The sequence below is a fragment of the Marmota marmota genome, unplaced genomic scaffold, assembly GCF_001458135.2.
Source record: "Marmota marmota marmota unplaced genomic scaffold, marMar, whole genome shotgun sequence".
NCBI classification, from domain to species: domain Eukaryota; kingdom Metazoa; phylum Chordata; class Mammalia; order Rodentia; family Sciuridae; genus Marmota; species Marmota marmota.
Genome location: NW_026000142.1, coordinates 10,145,153 through 10,172,382, shown reverse-complemented (window position 1 = coordinate 10,172,382; position 27,230 = coordinate 10,145,153). Strand labels below are relative to the sequence as shown.

Sequence of the window (27,230 nt, the reverse complement as noted above, 5' to 3'; positions counted from 1 at the left end):
GTACAATTCACAGTAGCTAAACTGTGGAGGTGTCCTAGGTGCTCTTTAACAAATGAATAGATAAATAAGATGTGGTATATATACACAATGGAGTATTACTCAGCCATAAAGAATAGCATTTTGGCATTTGTAGGTAAATGGGTAGAAGAGGAGTCTATTATGCTAAGTGAAATGAGCCAGTCCCAAAAAGTCAAATTCAAATGTTTTCTTTGATATGTAGAAACTAATCCAAAATAACATGGTGGGATATAAAAAAAAGAGAATAGAGGAAAGATCAGTGGAGTAGACAAAGGGGAATTAAAGGAAGGAAGGAAGGATGGAATGGAGGAAGACAGTGGAATGAATCTGATCTAACTTTCTTATGTACATATATGAATATACCACAGGAAATCTTTACATTACAAAACACTAATTTAAAAAACTATAAATAAGTAGCAGAAAGATCAGCAAACTAGAGGAAAGGGACTAGGGGAGGGAGGAGAGAAGGGAAAGAGGAAATACCGGGGAAAGATATTGATGAAAAGTTATTATGTTGTGTGCATATACAAATATGTAGCAGCAAATCTCACCATTACATATAATTGTAATGCACCAATTACAAATATAGAAAAAATCAACCTGTAATTTGATTGAGTAGATCTTAAGCAAAGTCATAAATCACAGCTTTTCAACAACAACAACAACAAAAATCAGTAAGAACAAATATATTCAATGTCAACATTTATTATTCCATAATTTCTGGGTATTCCAAAATCCAAAGCTGCTTTTTGAATTAGACTACTTATGATAATGAACAATTATGAAATGTAAATCACATGTGACAACAAAGAACTACTCAAGTTAGAAAAAATATCACATGCAAAGCTATCTGATTATTGTCTCAACTAGCTAAGACTTGGTACATATTTTTTGACACACAAAAGAAGTATGTACTTGAGTGAGTCTTTGGCACACCATTTTTCCCTTCAGTACTTATTCACATATCCTAAGTCTTCATCCTACCCCGAAGAAAAGCGTTTTAACATATCAAAATACTCTACTCACAAATGTGCAATACTTCCAGAAAAAAACATCATTGTTGTTTAGCCAGAAAAAGCACGCTTTCATACCAAGCCTATTAACCTTAATACCTGATTTATAAAACTAATATATGAAATCCTCTTATAGTTTTTCAGTTCTATTTTGATAAACAAGGGGAATAATTGTGTAAAAAAGTAAATATTTGGGAATACTCAAAGTAATGGTCATAAAAGATACCAAAATACTTTTCTCCTAAAATGGAATGAAAAGAAACAGAAGAAAAGCTTGCTCTCTGTTAAGCAGCTGCATGATCCTTCTCATGACCAAAATCTGCAATCAAGCCTTCTAAAACAGGAGCTCTGTTTCTTATGGATGTGCAATTGTTTGATTTAGAGATTAATTTGCTACTGCTGTAACTTCTTGTATCAACCGGAATGACATCCTAATGACTGCTATTGAACCTAAAGCTAGTTATGCATATGTATTTAAAAGGATGCCAAAGAAGGCATTTAAACCTCATTTGGTGTTCTTTTTAGAGCACTTTCTAGTAATCTCCCCAAATATATGAAATGTTTCAGGCCATTTTTTTTCCCCTCAGAAGAATAATTTAAGTAATCTGAGAACTTGGCTAAATTGAAATGTCATTGGTCAATGCTAGGGAGAGTCCTCATCAATCAAAACTGTCCCATCATATTCCATAATCCAAGATAACTCAGAATTATTAGTGTAAGAGTTAAACATTCTCCATAAATAAAAATAAAAGTGGTAAAAGGCAACTGTGTCTTGCCACCAAATTTTAAAATTGACAAATTTGACCTTTTTCTACTATCAAAATAGACTCCTTGCAAATTACTGAGTATGGCTGAAGTGATATCCTTAATTATTTACCTACATTTCAATCTTGAAAACAACCTCTATTTCTGTTGGCAGATAAATGATAGTACATAATTTATGTTTCACTGTCACCTAATTGCTTTTAGTGTGGTTTATCTTATGATAAGGTACCCAAAATTACCTCCTTACTCCATTTTTTAACATTAAAACATTTTTTTAGTTGAATAATTTTGCCAGATGTGTGTAGTAAGTGAAATGGAAACTGGATAAATCCTAGTTATATTAGTTGTCTCAACAGACATTAAATTAACTTGGTTGATCATTTTTCATGGTATGATTTCAAGGTAACAGTAAAATTACAATTACAACCATGTAGGAAACATGCTTTCATTTTCAAATAAAGAACAAAACCGTCTGAGCAATTAAACCACAACTATTTGGTTTGAAACAGATTTCTTTTCCTTATTTGTGTAGAAGTTGTGTATGGCTTTAAAAAAAAAAAGAAAGAAAGAAAGAGAAAAAGCACGTTAATATGGGAATGACACAATGCTTCTTAAAACACAAATGATGCCTAGGGACCCTCGCTCTCCCTTTAATGATCCACTGCTCTCATTCAGCTGTCTTTCTTTTTTCAAATCTTTACATATGTGACAGCTCTCAAAAGTAGACCATAGACCATCTGGCATTTTCAGAGGTGTAACTTGTGCAAATTCAGCTCTATTGGGAGCGCCTTGCTATCTTCTGCCTGCGTTATAAAGGGACAATAGAATGTAGAACTTATGAGTTGTTTTGAATTATTCATTTTTTTTGCCTGTATATTCAAGAAATTTTACAAACTCTGCATTTTGTACTACATAATCACATGCGTTAAAGGTACAAAGAAACTTTTTGACACCTCTTTTCTACAGAAAGCCAGCATTTTGTTTGATATGTGAACATTCAGCATCTGTTATATCACTCTAAACAGGACGGGTGCTTCTACAAAAGACCCCATTTCAAATTTACTCTATACGAGGGAAAAATGTATTCTTGATATTCAGTAACGAATGCAATAACATCAAAATTTCAAATACCAGTTATAAGAACATTCAGCATCTTCAAACCTGGAGAGCATTGGTCACCCGCTTCCCATATGTGTAAAGAGTTTTTTTAAAAAAAATCATTGCTCACACAATGCAGTATGATTGTAATTTTAATATCCATGATGAATAGTTACAAATGTCTTAAGAAATGCTGTGCTTTCTAGATTCAAATGTTTTCAATCAGGAAGGAGACCAATAGAATTAGGTCTGGTGATTTTCAATAAGAAGAATAAATATGAGAGTAAATGAGTCAATAGCATGAACTTCTTTTGATATATTTTTTTTTAAATACAGGTGATATTCTAACTAGTAATAACTATACTTGAAACTACAGCCACTGGTATAGCAACACAAAACAACATTTTGCTTTGGCATATAATCTATTAACCTGTGCAAATCATCTTCAGTCACTAGTCTCTTTATAAAAGTCAGATTTAATAAAATTACAAAAGGATTCTCATGCCACTTTGTAAGCTTAAGTGGTTGATGTACACATAGGAAAAATAAAACTAAATGCCTAGGATTTAAAATTGTCATCAAGAGAATGGACAATATAGAAAATGAAGGGGGAGATGATTTGGAGTAAGTCTAAATTACTTTTCCCAGGGATAGTTACTGAGTTTTTACTGGGTGCCCAGGACTATGTTATTATATGATTGCTATGGGACAAGCACACATACATATATACATCGCATGCACATATACTCCCCACACTCAGAAGAAAGGTAGACATTATATATAAACATATATATGAATGTATATGTAAAAATAGCATCTCACATATACAATATGGCATATTAAATTTGATATACATTAAAATATGCATGTATATACAACAGCTTTAAAAAGATAAAACATTACTCCAATAGGACTCTTATGATAAAACTACATTAGCTTTTTATTGCTCCATAAAGTAAATTTAGGCTAAAATCAACTAATATAAATGTGCTAATGCCCCACTTTTTCATCAGTTGGATGCCCCAAGGTGAACTTCTAGGCTATTACTTAACACAGTCTGCAGGCACCTGGTATTTACTATAATGTCTCCTTTGTTCCCCTCCCAGGGTCTTCTGAAAATTTTCACTTAACTCTTGAGCTTTTGCACTCTCGTCATATATCCCATTTTCCATCTTCCTTTTATTTAATGGATATATTTAACATATCAAAATATATTCTGGAATTCTAAGCTTTTCTGCAACAGTGATCAATTTGAGGATCCCAATCAATTCCTGAGAAACAAATCCTCACAGAATGGAGGGAATTTTTCAAGACTTTATCACATCTTACATCATCCTTAACATGAATTCAGTTTACATTATTATCAAAGAAATCACCAAGTGGCAATGGGAGGTACTACTATCTCAGACAAAAAGAGAGAATGTTAAAAGTTGTTTGGAGAGGCAATCGTTTTTCTGCATTTCATAAAAAAAAAAAAAAAAAAAAAAATTAGAAAATTCTTAAGCATATTTAAATTATGCCTGCAGGAGGAGACTGGCAAGCTTTTACCAAAATCCATTTCCCCCGTTGTCCAGTGCAGATGGCTAATCCTATTTTCCAGTCTTGACATTAGCTTCATGTACCCATGTTCCCTGTGAAGGAATGAGAAACTTATTTCTGCCACTTCTGGGCCTGGGCCTTAAGGTTTGGGTGTGCCTTCTCCATGGCTTTCTTTTTTGTACTTGGCAGCAACCCAGCTTTGACCACAGCTAAGGCAAATTTCTTAAGGGAGGTTGAAGAGACCAAACAGAAGGATCTGTATAGCAGCAGGGAGCAGAGCCTCCCACTGACCCAGTATGCTCATCTCCCATAGTTACATAAAAAGTTAACTCTCATCCTACTGAAGTGACAGTGAACACTGGGATGCCTTATAAAACATTAGCAGCTTCTACTAAGGCCTGTTAACAGTATGTACAATGAATATCTGTGTAATATATATATAAATGGTCCATAGCTCAAATGACTCCAAACACACCAGTTTTTCACAATGAAGAAATCTTTAAGTGAAGGTCTGCTCGCAATAGAAATAATCTATCAGTAGCTGTAGAAAGACCCTGTTCAACACATCCCCTGTGACTAATCTTAAAAAAGCAATGTTTACAATACAACATGGGACTATTGCTAAGATACAGTAATGTGATCATGTAGTTCTATAGGAAAAGTAGCCATCTCAGTCTTAGTTTGCCATTTGAAGACAATTACATCAAATCCCATCACATTTTTATAAGGAAGGATGATCAGCCATTCCAGTTTGCACAGGACTAAGAGATGTCTTGGAACAAGGAAATCAGTTTTAAAACCAGATCAGTCCCAGGATACCTGAGATAAGTTGGTCTCTTTTATGGAAGGGCTAATGTTCATGACTGCTAGAGGTTCCCTAAAATAAGATCCTGGTAAAAGCAGATCATGGGACATGTATAGACTTCAAACATGACAAACTAGAGTTTGACTTCCAGAGTCAGAATTTTCTAGTTCTTTGGTCTTAAGAGAGTAACTTCACTCCTTAGGGGCATTCTGACCTTCACTTACAAAGTGAGAGAGAGTGATAGGTCCTGGTGGGTCTTTGGAGAGGCCTGACTTTCCGATCTCAGACCCTTGTTTTTCCCTTCCCTACATAATTTCTTCCCATTTCTTTCTGGTTTACTATTTGGCTTTATTTTTTAAGTCTATGTTACTGTGTTTCTAATTCTTCATTTTCCTATAAATCAACCTCAAACCTCTTTGCAAATAAAGATGTTTCAAATAAATATGTAACGTTATTTTGCATTTTTCTGAAAAACCACAACTTGATAGAAAAGAAATTTAAAAATAACAATTTTTAAAGAATACATTGGCATTTCCTTTAAAATGTGTATGTATTACTAAAAATGCCACAGACCCTACATCAATGAAGATCAAAAACCTCTACTATATTGGCTCTTAGCATAGTTTTATCCCTAATGCTTGCTTTTATCTTCAAATGAATGACAAATTTGGCCTTATGATCTATCATGGTTTCTAGCTAACTTATCTGGATAATATGAGTCCATCACTCATGGATTTGAGAACAGAATATATTCAGTTTAAGTATCAGGTTTCATATGGATAGTCATCTACCAGATATATGTGTGTGTGTGTGTATGCGCATGTGTTTGTATGCGTGCTAAGAAAGAGAGAGAGAGAGAATCTCAAAACATATCATACTGTTTCTCATATAATCTCATGGTAAGACAGTATTAGGTTCTGTTATCTCATTGCTCTCTGACTCAGAAGGTATTTCCATCATTAGAGTCAACTGATAAAAATGATCTCTGCCTGTAATTACTTGTAATTGTATAATGAATATAACTAAATAAATAAATTCAGATGTGTTTATAAGTATTTTTCAGAAGAAATAGCCTAGTGTTTCTGTATCATAAAAAAAATTAATTCAATAAAAAATTGGCATTAAGTGTATGATCTTTCTAAAATCCATTTCACATACAGAATTTTTATAAGACATAAGCTTTACAGGGAATAATGCCTTCATTTGGTTATAAGACTCACTGCTGAGTTTTCTAATAGGTCATAATGGAAATATTCAGGACAAATACATCTGTGATTGTTAAAGAAAAGGATTTTAAAAAAGATATCTCTTTGGTTTCTTAAAGAATCGATTCATGGACAAGCGGAAGTTTGAAAAGCCCTACTATTGTTTGAATATGTCTCAATAAACAGAAGTTTTAATCTGAATTCTAAAAGCAAGAGCAAGGCCATAAGTACAGAACAGCTAGCTACTACTTTATTTGGTCTCCAGACTATCTGAAAAACATTTCTTCAATTTTTTTTATGTTTCACCATAAAGATTTTTTAATCACTATTTGTATTTATTTTTAAATAATAATTTTAAGAAGTCCCTGGAAGTCTATCACAATGGGATAGGATTATTCAAATATTATAATCTTAAATAACAATTCAGAAATACTTTTTTTTTTTAACCAAATTCAGCATCTACAAACATCAAGAGATATACCTTTCAGTAAAATCCGAGCAGATAATAGTTGAAATTGGTGGGAAGGATAAAGTATAAACCAAAAACTTCACATATATAAAACTTCAGGATTTACCTGGAGGATTTCCATGCTGATCATGGCATGCAAGGACCACAACAAACATAAGAAGACCTGCCATCAGGAAGCATGCAGCACATAGGTGTCAATGTTGACATTTGGACCATGCAGAATTGCCTTGTGATCTAGGTCCTAGACCCAGCCCATTTTGGGGTCTCTTTATCTTCTTTATGCTATGCAGACCCCCAGACAAGGAAAGGATACAAGCCAAAATACTTGAAACTAAGAACTCTGAACCAACATCAAAATCTGCATTAAGAGTATATTGTTGAAATGTGAAGTCAGCTAAGAAAAGGCAAGAATGGGGGCAGAAAGAGATCCCTCCATCCTGGCTGAATAATCAATAGTCAATTCCAAATAGTACTAAAGTAGTAGCTGCCATTGGTTCTTAGGATGCAGATCTTGTGTATGTTGAAGATAGACTGTAAGGGTACTTTGCAGAAAATGGCTCATGGACTGGTATACTGGACTTCCTACAACCTTCAGTAATCATAACAATAAAACAAAAAACTCTTAATTGTCCAAGGTGAAAGGCAACTAGCAAAAGCAGGCAACTTTATTAAAAGATGTTTCACCTGTAAGCAACACAGCTATTGCTAATGACATGCAAATAAGTTTGTTACTGTGTAAATCGAAAACAGCACATCCTTCTACATAGACAAATTTCAAAAATCCACCCAAGCCAGCGTACAAACTCTGGTGAGTTCAGACCCAGAATGCTTCTGTGCAATTCACAGATGTACAACCTCCAGCAACAGTCCTGGCAGCTCACAATCTGAGATGGCTAAAATTCAGATAATCATGTATGTTAGCTAAACACCAGCAAATTATTTGCTACTGTCTCAATTTAGGTGTGCTAATGAAAGTGCTGTAAAATGGAATAGGGATGTTAGGGAGGCGAAAGAACTGTGGGATCCTAGAACTCCAGGCTGTCTTAAATCTCTCCCTAATCCCTTGCAGATCACTCAGAAGACACAAAGCCCAGGGAAGAATAACACCAGGGAAAAGCCTCACCACCCACAGAAACAGAGCAGATAACAAGATAACAGGAAACCATTCAATGGGGACTGAGGGAGTTGGGAGAATCCAGAATTCCAAAGTGGCAAGGCAAGGTATAGGAGTCAAAGATCATTAGGGACTCCTTTGGTGACAGTTATCAGAAAATGGAGTCTCTTCCACTGACACCTCCAAAAAAAAAAAAAAAAAGGCAACTGATAAACAAGCAACAAAAACATTAAAGAAATTATACTAAAGACATGTGATTATTCTACCCTGAGATAATGCCTAAGCCTAAATCCTTGTTACCTACTAGAGGAGAACTGTGGAGGCTCTTTCAAGGGACTCTTCCTTTTCTCAAAGGTGGTCATGAAGGACATCAAACAAGGGAAAGCTTCTTAGCAGAAAGTCCTGCAGACAACAAATCTGCTGGCCACAGAACTCAGGCCAAGATCAGGGAAGAAATTCAACAATGAGAGCATAGGCTAGACCCTGATCATACCGTCTTCCACACCATCCCTAACTAGCAGAATATTGTATATTCCCTAAATGAGCACTTACTTTAGGTTTACACTGTGGTTCTCTTATTACACTATTATACAGATATGCTTTAAGACATATGTTGCAGGAACATGAGGAGTGACATCCAGATATGATCTAGGGTAGATTTCTGAGTCATTTCAGAGGAGAAATAATACATCACTTAGAGGTCTGTGGAACAACATGACACTGTCTCTATATGCATCATCTGGATATGGCTTTGAGTTGTCTCTCACTGGGGAAATACAAAGTACATCTATGTTTGTGAGAGAGGTAACTGAATCTCATTAGGTAAAAACAATGTGAACTCTCATGTATGGAGAAAAACATCCACTTGTCTACACAAGAATAAACATGTGCTGGTAAGTCAAGGACAGGACCAGATTTATCACCTATGCTTGGTCTATCCAACATTCCTTTCTCCTGGTGGCAATATAGATATTAATGAGAATGCTGTCTTAATTTACTGACAAGAAACGTTTGCAAAAATAAAGAGTTTTTAGTTACAGACATGTTGTACACAGAGCTTGACAACACCATGTATTTGCTGACTTGCCTAATTCATTGCACAGAGAGTTCCTTAAGGACAAGATTCCATATTCTTAGAATTCCATCAACCTTATCAGGCACATACATGCTGACAAAGAGCCTTGTATGATGTTTAGCACCCAGTGGACACCCAGTGAAAATTAACTGATGATGATGAATTATACTAGCTTTTAAGCTGTCACTTGATCCCAGCATATAACAACCTTCCTGAATAAATCAAGCAACAGTTTGGTATTCAGTACCATTATAAACTTCATCCTTCACCTCCATGAGTCTAGGGAATTGCTGTAAAAGCATAATATGAGGATGGTGGAACTGTAGCAAGAATTCAAGAAATTCTTTCTGTTATAACAAGGGAATTAAAGATTCAGTTACTGATATTGTGGGATGTGTAGAGAAATGCATCAAAAAAAAATAGTTAAGTAACCTTTTTGAAAACAGTATAAGAAAAGTCAGAGCCAAATTATATACCTAAAAGTGATTTTTCTCCTCCTATAATAAAAGCTAATTCAACTTAATGTACAAGCAAAAATGGTGTGTCTTTGAGATTAGGGCAGTAGAAATGCAAATGAAGTTCTAGTTAGGAGAATTGCAATTTGGTAAAGGAAACTATACATTTTTAACTGAACAATTAAGAAGTACACTTTATTTCTGGTGGCTTCCACAAAATAAATCGGGAGAAAAGCAAATTCCATTATTATGAACTCTCCAAAATCTTTAATAGAGCTTGAAACTCTTTAAGTTCATTGGTGAGCAGGGGCTAGTAGGAGATCCTCAATAGAATTGCTTAAAACATGGTCCGAGAAAAGGAAAGCTTTGGGCTTTATTTCCAACAACAGTCTCATTATAGATAATGTTTTCTCTGATACAATTTGAAAATTTAGGACTGAAAGTAGAGTTCTAAGAACTGACTCAAAGACCAGCAAAGTCCTAATCCTGCCCAGCCCCTGCAGAAGATCCTGGCAAGTTTCCTTCATAAAGAGGTGATGAACCAGCTGTTTGTTCCACACAGCCTAACAACAACATCCCGAAAAACAGTGCAATGAAGTTTCTCAGACTTGCAGAAGCAGATTCAGGTTTATGAATTCTAAATTCTCTTTAGCAGATTCTAGCATAAATGTAATAAAAAAATTCAATATGTAAATGAAGAAATAAAAATATAACTATTTCCTTATTATTTTCATCTCATCTCCTGAGATTAAAGTCTTACATCCTTTATAGGACTGCTTTCAATTGGGGGAGTGGCTGATATAGGGGGGCCTGCATCTTAATTTTAGCTTCACATCTTTATCAATATATTGAGAGAATGTTTAATCACTGGATACTCAAAACATTAGCATTAGCAATTGGCTAATACACAGAGTAACAAACTAATTGAACATGTTTAAAGATTCACATTGTTGATAACATTTACACAGATGTTTATTTCTCTAATTTTGTCATTCAAAAATCACTTATTATGTCAAGGTGAAAACTGACTATAATAAGCAACTTTAACATATTCATCCTTAAATATTATGGTGCCAGGCACTGTTCCAGGGATAAGGGCTATTACAGGGGACAAACGTACAATGAAAGACCTGTTCTCATAGAGTTTAGGGACATTTATCATCTCAAATAACAAGACAGGGGAGTTCCAGTATTATTAATTTTACAGTTTAATATCACTAAAGTCAAGGTTCCAAAGATACGGAAAATAACTATGCTAAAACGGCATCACTCAGTTTGTTTTTCCCCCCGCTAAGACATCAAAATGAGCACAATGCCGGTGAACCCTCCCAATCAAACCAGAGACAATGACACATTATATTTCAGCACAGCCAAGACCAGTAGCACTCAAAAATCACCTCTTAGTTTGGGGAATTTACTTTGAAATACAGAACACTAACATTATCTAAGACATTTTGAAGAACTAATTTTGTTGCAACCAATAAATAATATATGAAACTGAATTTATTTTCTAACTTTGTTCAAAAGATTGTTTTCATTTATAAAATTCTGGAATTTTATCATCCCTTATTTTCAGTGACTCAGTAACATCTGGTGAAGGTGTAAAACACGAAAGTAACTTTCGATAAATCTACAGACTTTGATCTTAAAACATTCTCTTTAAGTAGAGCATCCTTTCAGAGCATGCTTATAGAAAAAAAATATTATATGAAGCAACCTTGTACAGAGGTATGTTCTTCTTGGAAAAAGTTTTAATGAAAGTACTCTAAGGGAAAAATAAAAGCAAAACTAAATGTGAAAAAGAAAGGATAAACTGGTGGGAGGGGACAATAAAATAGGAGAAGATACAACAGAATGAGAGATCAAGAAAAGACAATGTGTGTGAAAGAGAAAGAGAACACATCTGAAAGACAACCTCAGATTACAAATTTTGTTCTTCTCTGCTCATCCCAAACCACCTGTCACCTACTGACTACAGTAAGCCCTTCTGCTGTGTGCCTCCCAAATGACAATTGTGCTCCCTATCCCTCCTCCCTCCCCCATCTCCCTGGCTAGCAATGGTTTAAATTTTTGTTATATCTTACCTGGGTTACCATAGCTCCTAAACAGAGCTTTCTGTCTCTAGATATTCTCCTCCAGCCCATCTTAGCCATCACTATACAAAATAGCTTTTCTAAAAAATAAAACAAAAGTAGTCTATCTCTTTATATTAATGTCTTATATGAAAGCTTTACTACTTATTTAAGCTCCAGGATAAAATCACAACTTCACTAAACCCTTTGGAATATTGTCTCCATCTCACATCTCATCATTTTCTCATATTAACCCATGCTAGCTATATACAATTTCTCCTACAATTTGCATCCTTCAAAGCTGCACAACCATCCCATATGTGTTTTGTATCTTGTAAGCCTTACTATGATTTCTAATTCAAATGAACTAGAAAAACAAAGTGTCAAATTTATTCATCACCAGGAACTTCATATTAATTTTCATCAATATTAGCATATCACTGTGTATTTCAAGAGTAGACAAGACACAATAAATAATAACTGGAGCCAATAACAAAACTGAAACCACAAAGACGTTTTAGCCAGAAAGAAAAAGAAAATGGGGAGAAAAAAAAAAGGAGAGGGAATTTCTTCAAAATACTGGAAAGATCAACAGAGTAGATGAAGGGGGTTGAGGAAAGGAAGAAAGGATTGGAAAAGGAAAAAACAACAGAATGAATCTGACCGAATTTCTGTATGTACATACATGAGTATAGGATGATGAATCCCAACATCAAGTATATCCGCATAACACTAACTTAAAAAAAAAACACTATAAATAAATTTCAGAAATGTCAGTAGAGTAGAGAGAAAGAGAGGAGTACAAGGAAATAGGAGGGGGTGAGGGGGTGAGGGAACTGAATAAGGCAAATTCTATTGCATATTTTTTTGACTATATCAGAACATATCTTAATGTTATACTTAACTAAAAAGAACCAACAAAAAAATTAAAAAAAGATAAACACAGAGTGGAAATGCCCATTATAAGCAGAATTGTGTTTTCTTTATGCTATGAAATAATACTTAATTGTATATCTACTATATACCAGACAAAGTTAAACAGAGGTGAAAAAAATACATTGAATATGTAAATAAATAATGAATAAAATATAAAGCTTAAAATTATGATAACTGCTACAAAGGAAAAGTGGTACTGGTAGAAAGAATAACAAGGAAATATATTTTAGTTTGAGGAGCTGCAAGTGGCATTCCAACAGAGACCGGAAGGGGAAGGGACCTCATAAAGCAAAGAAGTAAGGGTTTTAAGCAGAATAAGAGCACAGGCAGTGCCCTGAAGCACAACAGACCTCCCTTGGCACCTTTGCACCCCTGAATGGAGCCAGTGTTGCTAAGGAAATCACATACTGTCCTTGAGAGTGGATACTTATTGATTTCTTCAAATTTTAAACATTAAAAAATATACTTGAAAAAAATCATAGAATGTGTTTCCATAAACCTTCCTGGCAATATTCTTCCAGATATTGTGCTCCTTTACCATATAAGCCATTTCCATGATAAATTATTCATTTACAAGACCAATCTCAGTGTAACTGACCAGAAGTCAGCTTAAATACTTAACTTTGATTTGATTCAAGGCACTCCCAATAAAAGCATTCTTATGAAATGACATAAAATGACCATCAGCTGTATATAAATATAAAATACAACTATAATTTGGAATATTAGGAAACATTTATAGAAATCTTATACTTTAAGTATTTTCCAAGAAAGAGAAATGTATCCATTTCTCTGAAATGGATAAACATTTACAATGAAATTCAGTAAAAAAAAAAAAAATGTTCTTAGGCTAGAAAGAGGAGCATGAATGATCTGAGGTTCTTTAGTGGTGAAGAAAAGTTATAAGGGAATCATGCTTCTGCTCTTAGGAATCTGCTTAAATTTTAGAAATAAGATGATTACTCTGATTTGTATGCATCTTCATATTTTATTCTAATTTCCTAAGTCAGGTTCCTTTACTCAGTTAAAACATATAAATCTCTAGAAGTAATTTTCTACTTTTTTTCCAAATCCACAGAGTTTATTTGAGCAACATATTTGTTAATATCTTGTGTGATTTGAAAAAATACACTTCTTCTCCAGGGATTCTCTTATCTCTTACATTGAGCACTCCACTGGAGAATCATAATTCTAACACTGGAACCATAGATGGTTAGGATGCTGACCAAGAGTGATGTTTTATCATAAAGTCAAACACTCAGGGGGGAATGAATGAGCAATTTGACAGTGAATTGAATAAGTTTATCTACCTGGGGTCTTAAAAATTCCTATTAATTTCTAGTAATTATTTTCTATTTATATAGCCTTTCAAATCCCACAATGTGGTTTACAAATTGGAAGTGGTTAATATATATTCTCATTGATAATCAAAGATTATTTTCAAGAATTACACCTCTGGTTCTGGGTGTACCTGGGTATTCTCAGACAAATTCCTTACCTCATTTAGCATCAGTTTGTCAGCTGATTGAGAAACACATCTTGAACACTCTGATCTTTAAGGCATCTTTCCTATCTTTAATGTTACAAGTGTATGTCTATGGTTAACATGTAGGTGAATAGTATGTATATGACATATTATCTAGAAAGCACTCTGGAAGGAATGCATGTTAGGACCCACTTCAGTAGGTCTTTGTAATTTAGATTCTAAGTTATCTAAATAATACCTATTAATATGTTATTAATAGTTTTTTTTCTTTTTTTTTAAAAAAAAAAAAGAAAGGGGAAAGGCATGTCATCTTAAATAGAAATAGTCTCAGTGAACAAGAATAACTTGCAGTAATGATTGAGCACTTTTCTAACTATGTACCACCAACAGTTACTCACTAAACAAGTACCATACGCTCTTTGCTCTTAGTTGGGTGATAGGAGCTAAAGGTTGTACTAGTGGTGATGGTGACCAACAGGAGGGATGATTAAATCTGTGCCTTTTTTTTTTTTCCATTTGGAAGACTTTTAAACAAGAGAGAATAGAAAAATAAACATTTTATCTATATGGTTTATGCTGTTTCTTGACCATTCATGCTTTAGAAGGGAAGGAATTCAGGACTCTGCCCTTGTCATGAGGAGAAGGGAGGGCATCTCATCATTCAGGTAGCTGATTTTACTGAGCACTTGTGTTCTGAATAAGCCTGTCCCCTGTGCTGCTTTGCCTAATGCTCTGAGATAGGTGGGGGTGATGCAGAGAAGAATCCAATGGTCTCAATCCTGGACAGGCTTCATCTCAGAAAAGGCATAATTTTGTTTTTGCATTACAATTCTTATTACATATACAGCACAATTTTTCATATCTCTGGTTGTATATAAAGTACGTTGACACCAATTCATGTCTTCATATGTGTACTTTGGATAATGATGTCTATCACATTCCACCATCCTTGCTAACCCCCTGCCCCCTACCTTTCCCTCCCACTCCTCTGCCCTATCTAGAGTTCGTTTATTCCACCCATGCTCCCCTTCCCTACCCCACTATGAATCAGGCTTGAAAAGGCACAAATTTCATCCCAGTTCACAAGAACCCTGCTACCTCCAAACCTTAAATCTTCAGGGTCAGATTGATATTTAGGTGCTGACTTCTCAGTGCTAACAACTCAGTTATTATTTCTCTCTTTACTATTTTTCAGAAAGTTCTTGACATATCTGATCCACCAATGCATCCTAGTCTATTCTCTCTCTCTCCTTAAATGTACGCCTGTCTTTAAATGATCAGTAATAGACCATCATTTAAGTGGAATTTCCCCAAAGAAAGAAGTATGTTTAACTTACCATGTTGAACATAACATGTACTATTTCTTCAAAAAAGCAAGCAAGCAAACAAAAAACCTTTTGGTGAAAGGTTAAGCCTTCGATTAATCCTTATTAAATCTGAGTGGCTGGTACAATGGTGTTTGCAATATCCTTTTGTTTATTTTTCTACTTGATTGAGAAATTTTATGATATTTAAAACTAAAAATTAGTCTTAGGGTAAAGAAGCCTCCATTGAATGCAGAGGCTCATTTCCTCACACTTGTGATAACCTGGTCAATATATGTTTTGTAGTATTTTTAAAGATCATATAAAGAGGCCATATATGCCTTCTGGTCTCTTCCCCCAACTCCTGGATAATCAGTGAGAGAATCCAGAGATCATGATCCACTTTTCTCTCCAGGTTCTCTGCTTAGCATCTCTGGATGGGCCTGAAAACACAGTACGAAGGAGGTTCTATTCTCGTTATGGCATAGCTTGAAATGCCCCTATACATCTTCCTTTAACCCAGTTACTGGCTGTTCTTGTCATTATGTATAATTAATGCCCATCTAGACTTACAAGCTTAACAAAATATTTCCATTTAGCTTTTCATGTTTGTCCCTTTTCCAACTGCAAAAGGCAGTGAGGGTAGGGATTTTTTCTGAGTATATTTCAAAGATGCAGAAACTGAAGCTGAAAGTCAAAATGGTTTCCCCAATATCCCATAACAAATGAGTTTTATCCAGGATTAGAATCCATCTTCATATGACCCCATACCTCATCTTTTCAAGTACACACAGTTTCTCTCCATATACTGATGCTATGTGCTGCCACCCCTTTACCAAATGACACTCCTATCAAAAATAGGGGTGACTGACAAGTCAGACCATTATTTCATTTTCACTTTTCCTCCATATGATGTTCTGTGATTAGTACCATTTTGTCTGTTTAGAATATGGGAGTCAAGCTCATTGGATTACAGAATGCATACCTTCCCTCTTTTAAAAAATCCCATGCTGTGTTTGTATCTGTCATTAGTGATACCTCCAGTTCTTCTAAAGTCTTCATACATACTCATTGGCAGTATGTGAGATTCTAGAAGTTAGTTCTCAAGACACATTGGAGTGGATGCCCCAGGACAGGATAGCTGGAAACTCTTAAGCAGCACTTGAAAAGACTTATAAGATTAAGTCCTCTGGATAGAGAAAATTCTTTGTGACATTTTCCAAAAGATTGAGTTTAATGCTGTGTACTAAAAAAATTATGATAAGGATATGTTTAGGATGGAGAAGCACATGGTAATGAGCCTCTCTTCCAAAGAGACTACTCACAAATATTGTCATTTTTGTATTACTATGCAAAGAGATGAAATTTTACTGTACCTTCAATCAAGAGTGGGGAGAATAAAACCATCTCCAAATGATTTTAAATCATCTTTGTCCCCTGAGAAATGCTTTTCTAGGACAATAAACTACCCATTTTTCAATTTACTATAATTTAGTGTTTCCAACACTTAAGCAGACACTAAAATCTGTCATTATTACTGACCAGGCTGTAATTGCAGTCCTCAGTCATGCCAAAGCTGAAGATTCTGACTCTGAGAGCTTAGTTATTCAATTTGTTTTTTAGGCACAAGAAGTAGTGGTTGGACTAGTTTATTTGTTTTTAGTTTAAAAAAAAAATTAACTGCAGAAAATGAACATGCTCCCACACAGAGGTGCTTTTTGCACATTAGGTACTTACTCTACAAACTGTAGTGTTTAAATATTTCTACTTCAACACCATAGATGTCATCAGAAAAACAAACTAAATTGAAGACTTCTTCCCAAGCAGTGTCACAACAAACCCCTCATTTTCTTTAGGCTGGATGAGGTTGAGGCACTGATCATAAACCCAAGGTTTGTCAAAATAAGCAAACCTGAAATGATGCTCATCCTCATCTAAGTGATGGGCTCCATTTCTCAAGAAAAAAAAAAGAGCTTTGAGCATATTTAAGACAATGATGATAGCCCATACCAATTTCATAGTTCAGACTCTGTAGAGTTGTACAGTAGATGAGAAGGTACAAATTTAGTTGGTGTGTCTCAAAAAAAAAAAAAAAAAAAAAAAGACACAGTTAACTGTGCTTCCACATGGTCTTTTCTCTTTATAATGTATATATCATAGCCTAAGTTATTTCTAAGGTCAAGGTCAAATCAAAACCTTTGAAGGAACGTCCTCCAGGTAAAAATGACCAGAGAGTCTACATTGAAAAAACAATTTAGTTTAGAATATTTATTCCTGGTAGCAAAACAGTTCCTTTCATAGAGGCCATTTCTTCACCCTTTCTTAATAAAATCAGCTTTTTATAAGTTCTATTCCTCTTCTCTCCCTAAATATATTTATTTCACCATTTAAGTTTTCTTACACTGCAAGTGCCAATTTTTCTGCAGTACATCCATTGTTCACTTTTATAAAAGAGTAATTCTTAATAATTAAATGCCCAAGCCTTACTTAATGCTTAAATATTGTGATACAGATTATTCACACACAAGGAAATGATTATTGTTAGTTTATTGGCTACAAACAATGGTGCCAGAAGTTGTACAGAAGTAATGTTTTCCCAACAGGACTATAAATATTTGCCATTATCATTGTTTTAGTAACTATCCTAAATAAGCAAACTATGAACTTTCATATAATAAGAATGGTTTAAAACTACCCCTAATAAATCTTCTCGGTCTTATGTTATATTTCCATACCATTAAAAGAAATAGCTGATATTGCACAAAGTTTTGAAACACACTGTTCTCCAAAGTATATGCTTCATCAGCAATTTATTTTAACATCCACATCTCCCTCTCAAAGGGAATTGAAACTAATTATGTATTGTCCCAAATGCCTAGATATCACTGATACCATATGAATTCATATATTATTCAAAAAGCTGATCTTTTTTTTTACTTATTAATATGACTCTTAGGTAAACTGTATCTCTATTATAAGAGACTTTGCTTTACTCCAAGAATAAACTCCAGCTATAATAGTTAGGGAGATATTCTTTCCAGTATACCTACACACACTTGATAAAAAGGACGCTTATTCCAGAAATTTTTAACCGAAAGAGAAAGCTTACTGCAATTCAAGACAGAGTATCAAAGGAAGATGAAAGAAGCAGGTATGTGTAATTCTTCAGAAAAATAGATGGAATAGTTTTCATCCTTAAAAACTGTACTCATATATAAGATAAACTTTGATTTTAGTTTAATACATCAAGAATCCTAAGATAATCAAATAATTCCTTATGACTATATCTAAAAGATTCTGAATCCTTTCATTGTGCCATTTAACCAGGAAACACGTGCAAATTAAATTGTTCCTTTCCAATATCATAAAAATTAGATTAAAGTCCTGCATAGTGAAACTAAAAGTAAGAAACACATCTGAACAATGTTAACATCTCTTGAGAAAACAGCTTCATCAAAGCGCTAAAGACTAAAACAAGAGGCCACTGTGTGGGCTCTCCCAGACAGGCAGCCACACCTAGCAGTTCCTATGGGGTGTCTAGCATATCTACACAAAACTACTTTCAAAAAAACAAAAAAGGGCCTTCAAATGTTTAAATGAGGTAACCAACATTCAGATTATTCTACAAATTGTCTGTTCTAGGGTAGTGTATTCAATAGAAAACCTTAATGGTTCCCAGTCTGTGCTTGTGCTGTACCTACACTGGAATTAACTTGGGAGCTTATAGATGCCTAAGCTCTATTCCCAAGTGATCCTGAATTAATTGGTCTGGGGTGGGTCCCGAATATCAGTAGGATTTTTGAGCTAATGTGAAGAGTGGGGAACCAATGGTTTTCTGCAAAGGGATATAATTATAAATTCATATTCCTGTCCCACCCTGTATCTTCAGTTCTGGTCATCACAATTTCTTCTTGCTGTAGATGAAAAACACCTATCTTCATGCCACAAAAAGAATTGCATGTGTTAAATTCTCTATCTCATGAAATGTGATCAAGTTCTAGAGGCAATAAATAGACAGTTCTGGAAACCAAGGAAGCCCTTTTTCTAAGATGTCAAGTTTACATGAAACCCAGGATTGACTTGAATTTATCACCATTTTATCAGAGATGAAATTCTGAAGGAGTATATTTCAATTTTTTCAACATCTTTTCCTGACCCATTGCAAAGGCAGGATTTAGTCACATCAGTGGTAAAACAGAGCAATAATTTTCAATGAGGGAAGTAGACCAGAATTTGAGACATGGGATAAGTTTATAATCAGGAAGAGCTGTATCTCTTCCCCAGTAATTTTAATGCAATCTCTAGTGGACCCTAAAGATGACAACACCCTAGACTTCCCTCTGATCCACATCCCATTAAGAATGACTTTAAAGTTTAAGTTGTATAACAGAAATCAAAATGTTAGCCACAGAGCTCTGGGCCAACTGCTTGACTTTTCTGAGATCAGTCTTATCTCTAGATAATAATATTTACCCTCCCTCCCTGCAAAAGTTGCTGATAGGCCAAATTAGATCACCAAAATGAAGGAAAGTCATTAACTGTACAAAGCTGTGGTAATAACATTAATATTACAAATAAAAAACATCCTTTAATATGCAAGAACTGTAGACTGAGAAATTTCACTCTTTAAGAGAGTCAATCTACATTTTAAGACAAATTACTACAGTTTAACTAATTCAAAGCTGTCAGTCTCCTACAGAGAAGCTAAATGTCCTCCAAAGGTAAAGACTTTCATTTATTTGACAATTAACACAGAAGTACTGGAAACAAACTCTGTGCAGGGCCCTGGGCTAAACACTGCAATGGCTACGAAACTGAATGAGAGGCCAACTCTGCCCTTAATGAGTCTTCAGTCCAAAGATGGAAAAGAGGGTCATGCACAAATGGACTGCAATTTTGAAATCAAGGAGTCCTTTAGGGGAGATGCAGATAAACTGTCCTGATGAGAGGGCAATCGCATTAGAATTGCTTGCTGGTGGAGATATGGGGAGGTAATGCAGGGAGAAGGAAAACACTAGGCATGTAGAGAGAATAGCTGGTGACATATTTTGGCTATGGCAAAAGGTCATGAAAGGAAGTAGTGGGATAAAAAGCAAAATTTGTTTTTTTCCTAGACTCTATCATCCAGTCATTCACTGAAAGTTTATTGTGTTCCTGGAATTATACTAATTGCTGGGGATGTAACTTAGAGCCAGCAGACATTAGACATGTAATTGCACAAATAAATTACAAATGTGGCAGTGGCTAAAAAGGAAAGGGTGCTGGATTGAATAGGAAAGCCCATTTTAGATGGGGAGGTCTCCAAAGGCTTCAGAACTGACAATTATGCCAGAAGGAAGACCTGGTGTGCAAAAGCCCAAAGGCAGAAAGGAACCCAAAGGCATCAGATGAAGAAAAGAAAGCCAGTGTGACAAACAGAGAGAAAGTCAGGGGAAAGACTGGGAGAATCTCACGCAGGAAACATATTCTTACCATAGAACTTACCATGAAATTCTATGGTAAGAATATGGACTGAGAAGAGGCTACTAGACGAATTGAGAAAAGTGATCAATCAATACCAAAAGAACTTGTTAGTAGGAATTATTTAACCCTTTCAGGACACAAACCAAGATTGGGTTAAGGCATCACTCAGCAGACCAGAAATATAAGAGCTGGTTTGAATATAAGGGCTGGTGTTTAGCTAAAACCTAAAATGTCCCAGTGCTGAACTAGGATATTATCTGAGTCATGACAAAACAGAAAATATAGAAAATCAACCAGCAGAAACAGATCAAAAATGGAAATTAACTAGAAACTGACAAGCAAATACACATCAATTGAAATTATGGTACATGCATTCAATATGAGACATTCCATGACATTACGCACATCTTCTATGATCCACAGTCCTTAAAACCTGATGTAAGAATACTGATTGTGTCAGCATAAGGCTGGCAGACATGCCACAGGGTCATGGAATTTAAGGGGATAATAAGAGATCATTTGCAAGTTCCAGCTGCCCAAGAAACAATCAGGTAAAGTAAAAGAGGAGATGAGATACTACAGAAGAAAAGAAATAGCAGGTAAGCATAATTAATTTTAAGGTAAAGAGTAGGGAGAAATGGGAAAATAATAAATTTCTGATTTCAAAATGTTAGATGGAAACAGATTTTGGTGATAATGAAGTCCATGGTGTGTTCATATTTGTAAGTATGCTAAAGAGAAATAGATAAGGTTATCAAGTTAAAGAAGTCAAAAACTGACATTATTTCAAAGAAATTAGAAGCAGCTCTAGATCTTTCAAATACTAGAAAATCATGGCCTAGAAGGTCAAATAAGATAATAGTTGAGGATCACACAGGCTGAGCCAGACACAGAGCAGAAGATATGGATAGCCATAGTCATATGGCACTTAATGATATACTAAGCTTCTGCCACTTGAATTTCAGTGCGTAACATGGAAATCCTTTACATGAACTGTTCAAGGACCAGTTAGACAACAAGACTCAAATTAAATACATAGAAATATAAAGGTTTTATAGCCTTAAATTGTTCAATCTGCTTGAGTTAGCCCAATTTGGACTTCACAGCAAAAGTCAGTATTATTCAAACTCTTTTTAAAAGGAGATGTTTATGATTATACATTTTTATTTCAGTAGGGCATCATCCTTGAAATTTGGTGATTTAAAATGGATTTCGTAGGGTAGTAGAATGAATTGGACATTAATACTCTATGTGCATATATAACTGCATGATGGTTGTGATTCTACATCATGTACAATCAGAAAAATGAGAAGTTATACTTCATTTATGTATGATGTGTCAAAGTGCATCCCACTATCATGAATGACTAATTAGAATAAATTTTTAAAAATGGTAATTAAAAAAGAAATTGATTTTATTATTTAAGAATTAAAAGGTAAATTCTATACATTTAAGTAAAACAGAGAGAGACTTTGTTCTGTTTCTTTAAAAAATGCAGAGCCAAACCAAAACTCAGCCACCTTAATTTTGCTGAAATATTAAAAACCTAAATATGTAAGAATATGAGTTTAATTTGATAATTCTGATAGTAAATATTTGTTTACAGAGTTATTTGTCTGATAAGACTTTAAAAAATTAGCTGGTTATGGGAGAATATAAGAGCAAATACAAGAGCCTACCTCACAAGGAATGGTAGAAAAAAGATAATTGCTCCTAATCACACAATTAGTTGGGTGTGTTTGCTGTCACTCACCTTTGTGCTCATGACAGCACCTTTGTAATTCTGAAGGAATGCTGTGAAAATAATCTACAAAGACAGGCCTCCACATAAATGATACATTCATATCTTTTTCATGAAGACAAGTTATGATGGGCAGCCACAGATATAAGATGTATGGTCTTATGATCACACTGGCATGAATCAATTATTCATGACAATTTGAGATGGTGGGAATCTTTTTTCTTTTCTTAAATGTTTTCAATCCAAGTTCTCACAAGTTCTTAAGAACCATGTAAAATGTATTTAATTACATAATGTTCCAAAGCAGAACAAATTTCCCCACCCACTCTCTCCATGTTTCACTTAATGTAATTTCACCCTCTAACACCGTCATCTGAGTGTTTTAAAAGAGCTTTCCCTTGGCTTTTGTGTATCTTGTTGTAGAACCCAAGAAACCTGGGAAGAATCCAGCTTTTGATAGAGAACTAGCTAAAAGAAACATGGGACAAATTGCAGTACGGACTCCTAGCTATGCACAGAGGAAACAGAGCTCCTGAGAGGGGTAGGGAGGGACTTCCACCAATCCCCATTATTCTGATACACCCCTCACCCTCTATACTGAGTCATGGATAAAGCTGGAAGCAGCCCTTCTCCAGGCTGTGGCTGAAAGGCTGAGACCACTGCCTTACATAGCTTGCTCAAGGCAGTTGCTCCTTACAGCCACACAATTTCTCATGCCTTTGACTAAGATCAACTGATTTGTGCAAGCCCAGAAAAATTCCTTCATCCTGAATTTCAGGAACTTGCTGTGAAAAAATATAAAATTAGTATACGGTATAATTTCATGTTTGTCACTTCTTTAAGGCCTCCAGCCAGACCCATCTTCATTGACTTGTGACCTGTATAGTCTCAGAAAAGTCCAGGACTTACGAGGGCCCAACATTGGGTTTAATACCATGACACTGTTCTACTGAAATTCACAATAATTATTGAATAAGAGATCCTATGTTCTCCTTTTTCACTGCTCTCCACCTCCAAATATTATAACTGGTCCTTCCTTTTGAAGAACCTGAAGGAAGCCAAATCTCCTGGCCTACCTGTAAATTGATGCATGTCCTACAGGTGACAGGGCTCTAAAGCAGCTTTGGAAGGTGGGACCTTCACCCTGATATTTAGCTATAGGGGAGAATTTTCTTTTTAAAATGTTATTGCTGTTAATATAATAAAATAATTCATTGAGAATGAAATCAGCAATGAAGAAGAGAATACATAGACTATTATAGTGGAAATCCTCTTAACCCACATGTCCACATTCAATTTCATATAACTCCCTGAAGGAAACCACTGGAAAGAGATGGATGTAAATCTAGCAGTAAGCAAAAACTAAACACACACAAGCAGTTTGAGATACACACACACACACACACACACACACACATATTCGGGTGTATCTTTTCCAATCCTAAGTTTATATATTTACTGGATGAAAAAGATCACTTAGAGATGAAAAAGATCACTTAGAGTCCTACAATATTGAAGACCATCAGCTCCTAATAATTTGTATTATTTTTCACTCATTTCAGGGACTTCAGGTATGAAAATATCAAATTAAAAACAGACTTTAGGAAAAAACTATAAAGAACCTGAGAAACCAACTGGCTGCAACAACCAAAAACATTTAGGTTCAAAGAGAGACTCAGGAGAAATGTCCAAAATAGATAAAACCCCTGTTTTGCTACTTACTGGAATGTTGATTAGAACAAACACCTGGATCTCTGCTTCCCCACCTGTTTCATAGGACAACTTGTACAAAGTCTCCAAAGCCTCTTCCAAACCCAGCACTGTTGGTTTGGGAGTAACTAATTCGGTCACCCAAACTCATGACCACACTTCAGGCCTTGACCCCACCAGAGATTATTCCACCTCAGAAATCTAAAATTCATATTTTCCATTATCATATTTCATCTTCTCTTTCCACATTTCCTATTCAGTTCCAACATCTATTCCATTAGTTTTTTTTTTTTTCTTAAACACTAAAAACCTTCAAGGACTATTAACCCCTTTGTATTTTCTTATTTGTCTTTACTTCTTTCCCTTCTATCTATAGCCTATCATTTCAAGCCCTCTTTGAACAAAGTCCCTAAATCTTTTGCCCCATTATCCTTTTTTCACGTCTGTCATTTGTCCAAACTAAAATCCCTGGCTGCATTCCCAGCCCCTGTCATTCTCCCACCTACATGTCTTATGATTCCACTCCATAAAAAGATAAATCCACCTTCTTGTGTCTTACCTGCCATCACCCCAGTCCAAACCACCTTCCTTTCTCAGCTGGATTAACACAACAAAACAGTCTGCCACAGTATTTTCCAAACTGCAAAAGTAATCCTCCTAAAATATACCCAAATTAAAACACAAACCCAAGTAGGTCCTTACTCCTTCAATATCCTCCATCTTCATTTAACCATTTAACAAATTCTTGCCCTCTCATCTCTCTCCATACCTCATCTCATATTTTTAAACCAACTTAAGCAAAACTTCAGCTTTCCTTAGCCTGGCCATGTCCTCTCCTACCTCTAGATCTGCAAGGTTTTGGAACACTCTGAACTCATCTTCTCCCACAACCTGCTTCAGTGGCTGACCTCCTTCAGGTCATCATAGATATCACTTCCTCTAGAAAGTTCTCTCTTACCCCCTCTCTATGTGAGAATTTGTGCTTCTCCCCTGGGAACACACAACCTGCCCTTCCCCTGGAGCCCTCATGACACACATTCTAATTTCAAGATAAATTCCTGTCTCTCCAACAAGAATGCAAACTTTGAATGCAGAGAACTAAGCTGTATTATTTAACACTGTTTCACCAACAGTATCAGTAAACTGTAAGCATTCAATCTCAATGAAATTGACATTTTAGTCAGTTTTTCAAAATTATGTTTTGATTCTCATCTCAGAAATTCAATATAAAAACATACAAAAATAATTTATGTATAAGCTCACAGAGTGTTCAGATCCAGGAAGTCTGAGGTCTGAGAACTAAAATTATCTAGACCACAGCATCTGTGGTCTTGATCACTGAATATTATTTATTTCTTCAGTGGTTACATTTTTTAAATAATTTCTAAGCTAGTTCCCAGGATTCTGCTCCTCTCCGAAACTTGAAGAACTGGCAAATGAGAAAAAAGTTAGGGGCCCTCAATGAATCCTCCTCATCTACCACCTGGGCGTCAGCAACATCTATTCTCTCCCAGTGAAGATTAAGGGAGTTTAGTGATATCAGGAAGCAATTGAAAATAATGTAAGGGAAAAAAAAAAGCAGGATACAGATTAAAGATCAAATGTAATGGTATGTGATAAGAGTGAAGAGTCGAGTAATAGAATAATATTAATAGTAATAATAATTACAACAATAACAACAAATATATTGCATTTTATGATATACAAAGCACTTTAAATGTACTCTCAATCTTCACGAAAAACAATTCTAATCACTTATCCAGGTGCTATAACGATCTAGAAAAAAGTAAGAAATAAAAACCCTTTTGTTTGTAGGAGAGAGAAAGAGGTATATGTAGAAACATCAATTTCTATAAGTGCTAAGCAATGTCTCTTTTCACTTTTTGAAAAAAATGGTTTATGTACTTCTTGTCACTTCAAACCCACTGAAATTCATAACCAACTTGAGCCCAACACATGTGGGCTTAATTTATGTGGACATAAATACTAAGGATCTCAGCAAAACCTTCATCTACATACGCCTGCCCTTCTGGGCATGCAGTCTAATGGAACCATGATGACTAAGAAAAATGAAGTCTTAACATTGATTCCTGAGCTGAAGGATAATATTAATGAAAACCAACAAACTCATTGAGTATTTACTGATTTAGCTCTGTGTGACTTAAGCATGCCATACACATTTTCTTATAAAATCCTCAAAATGACACCATAGGGTAATTAGTGCTAACATCTCTATTTTAAAAATGAAAAACTAGGCCAGGCATTGTGGCCCATATCTAATAATCCCATTACCTTGGGAGGATGAGCAGGAGGATCCTGAGTTCAAAGCCAGCCTGACCAACTTAATGAGGTCCTAAGCAAATTAGCAAGACACTATCTCACAATAAAATATTAAAAAAGGATGGTGGGATGTGATTAAGTGTCACTGGGTTCAATCCTTGGTACATAAATAAATTATAAAATTTAAAAATCAATAAAAATGAGAAATTAGAGTTCATGGAAGTTGGGTAAATTACCCAACCACAATAGTGATCTAAACCTGGAAACTGGTTTCCACTGGCCACCCAACCCCTGACCTTAGGATGCTCAAAATAAAAGATGGAGGGTGGTTCCCCCAGGTTCTTGGACAGAACGCAGGTGAGCATGGATTGATGCATCCCGAGGAGGAATCCCATCAGGAAACTTCGTATCTGCTCCTGAACACAGCCTAATGTGTGCCACTGACCAAGAGACTAATACAGTAGACCATTAACAATGACCACTGATTACCCACCAAACTGAAATCAAGCCTTTATTTTGATTTTGGGATAATTGACAGTTAAATATTTCTCTTTTAGAACAATAATCAAAGTATATGAACTACAGCATATGGTCAGCATCTTGAAAACAAAGAATTTTTCTGAAAGCCAAATAGAGGAGGAAAAGACACTAGCAAGGCAAAAGTCAGAATGCTTTATTCCTG

At 35.2% G+C, this 27,230-nt stretch overlaps 1 protein-coding gene across 1 annotated transcript in view; it reads right to left on the bottom strand.

Moving 5' to 3' along the window:
• The window catches only part of Mdfic (MyoD family inhibitor domain containing), an 86,667-nt gene that overhangs the window by 34,386 nt on the left and 25,051 nt on the right, over positions 1-27,230 (bottom strand). The window lies entirely within an intron of this gene.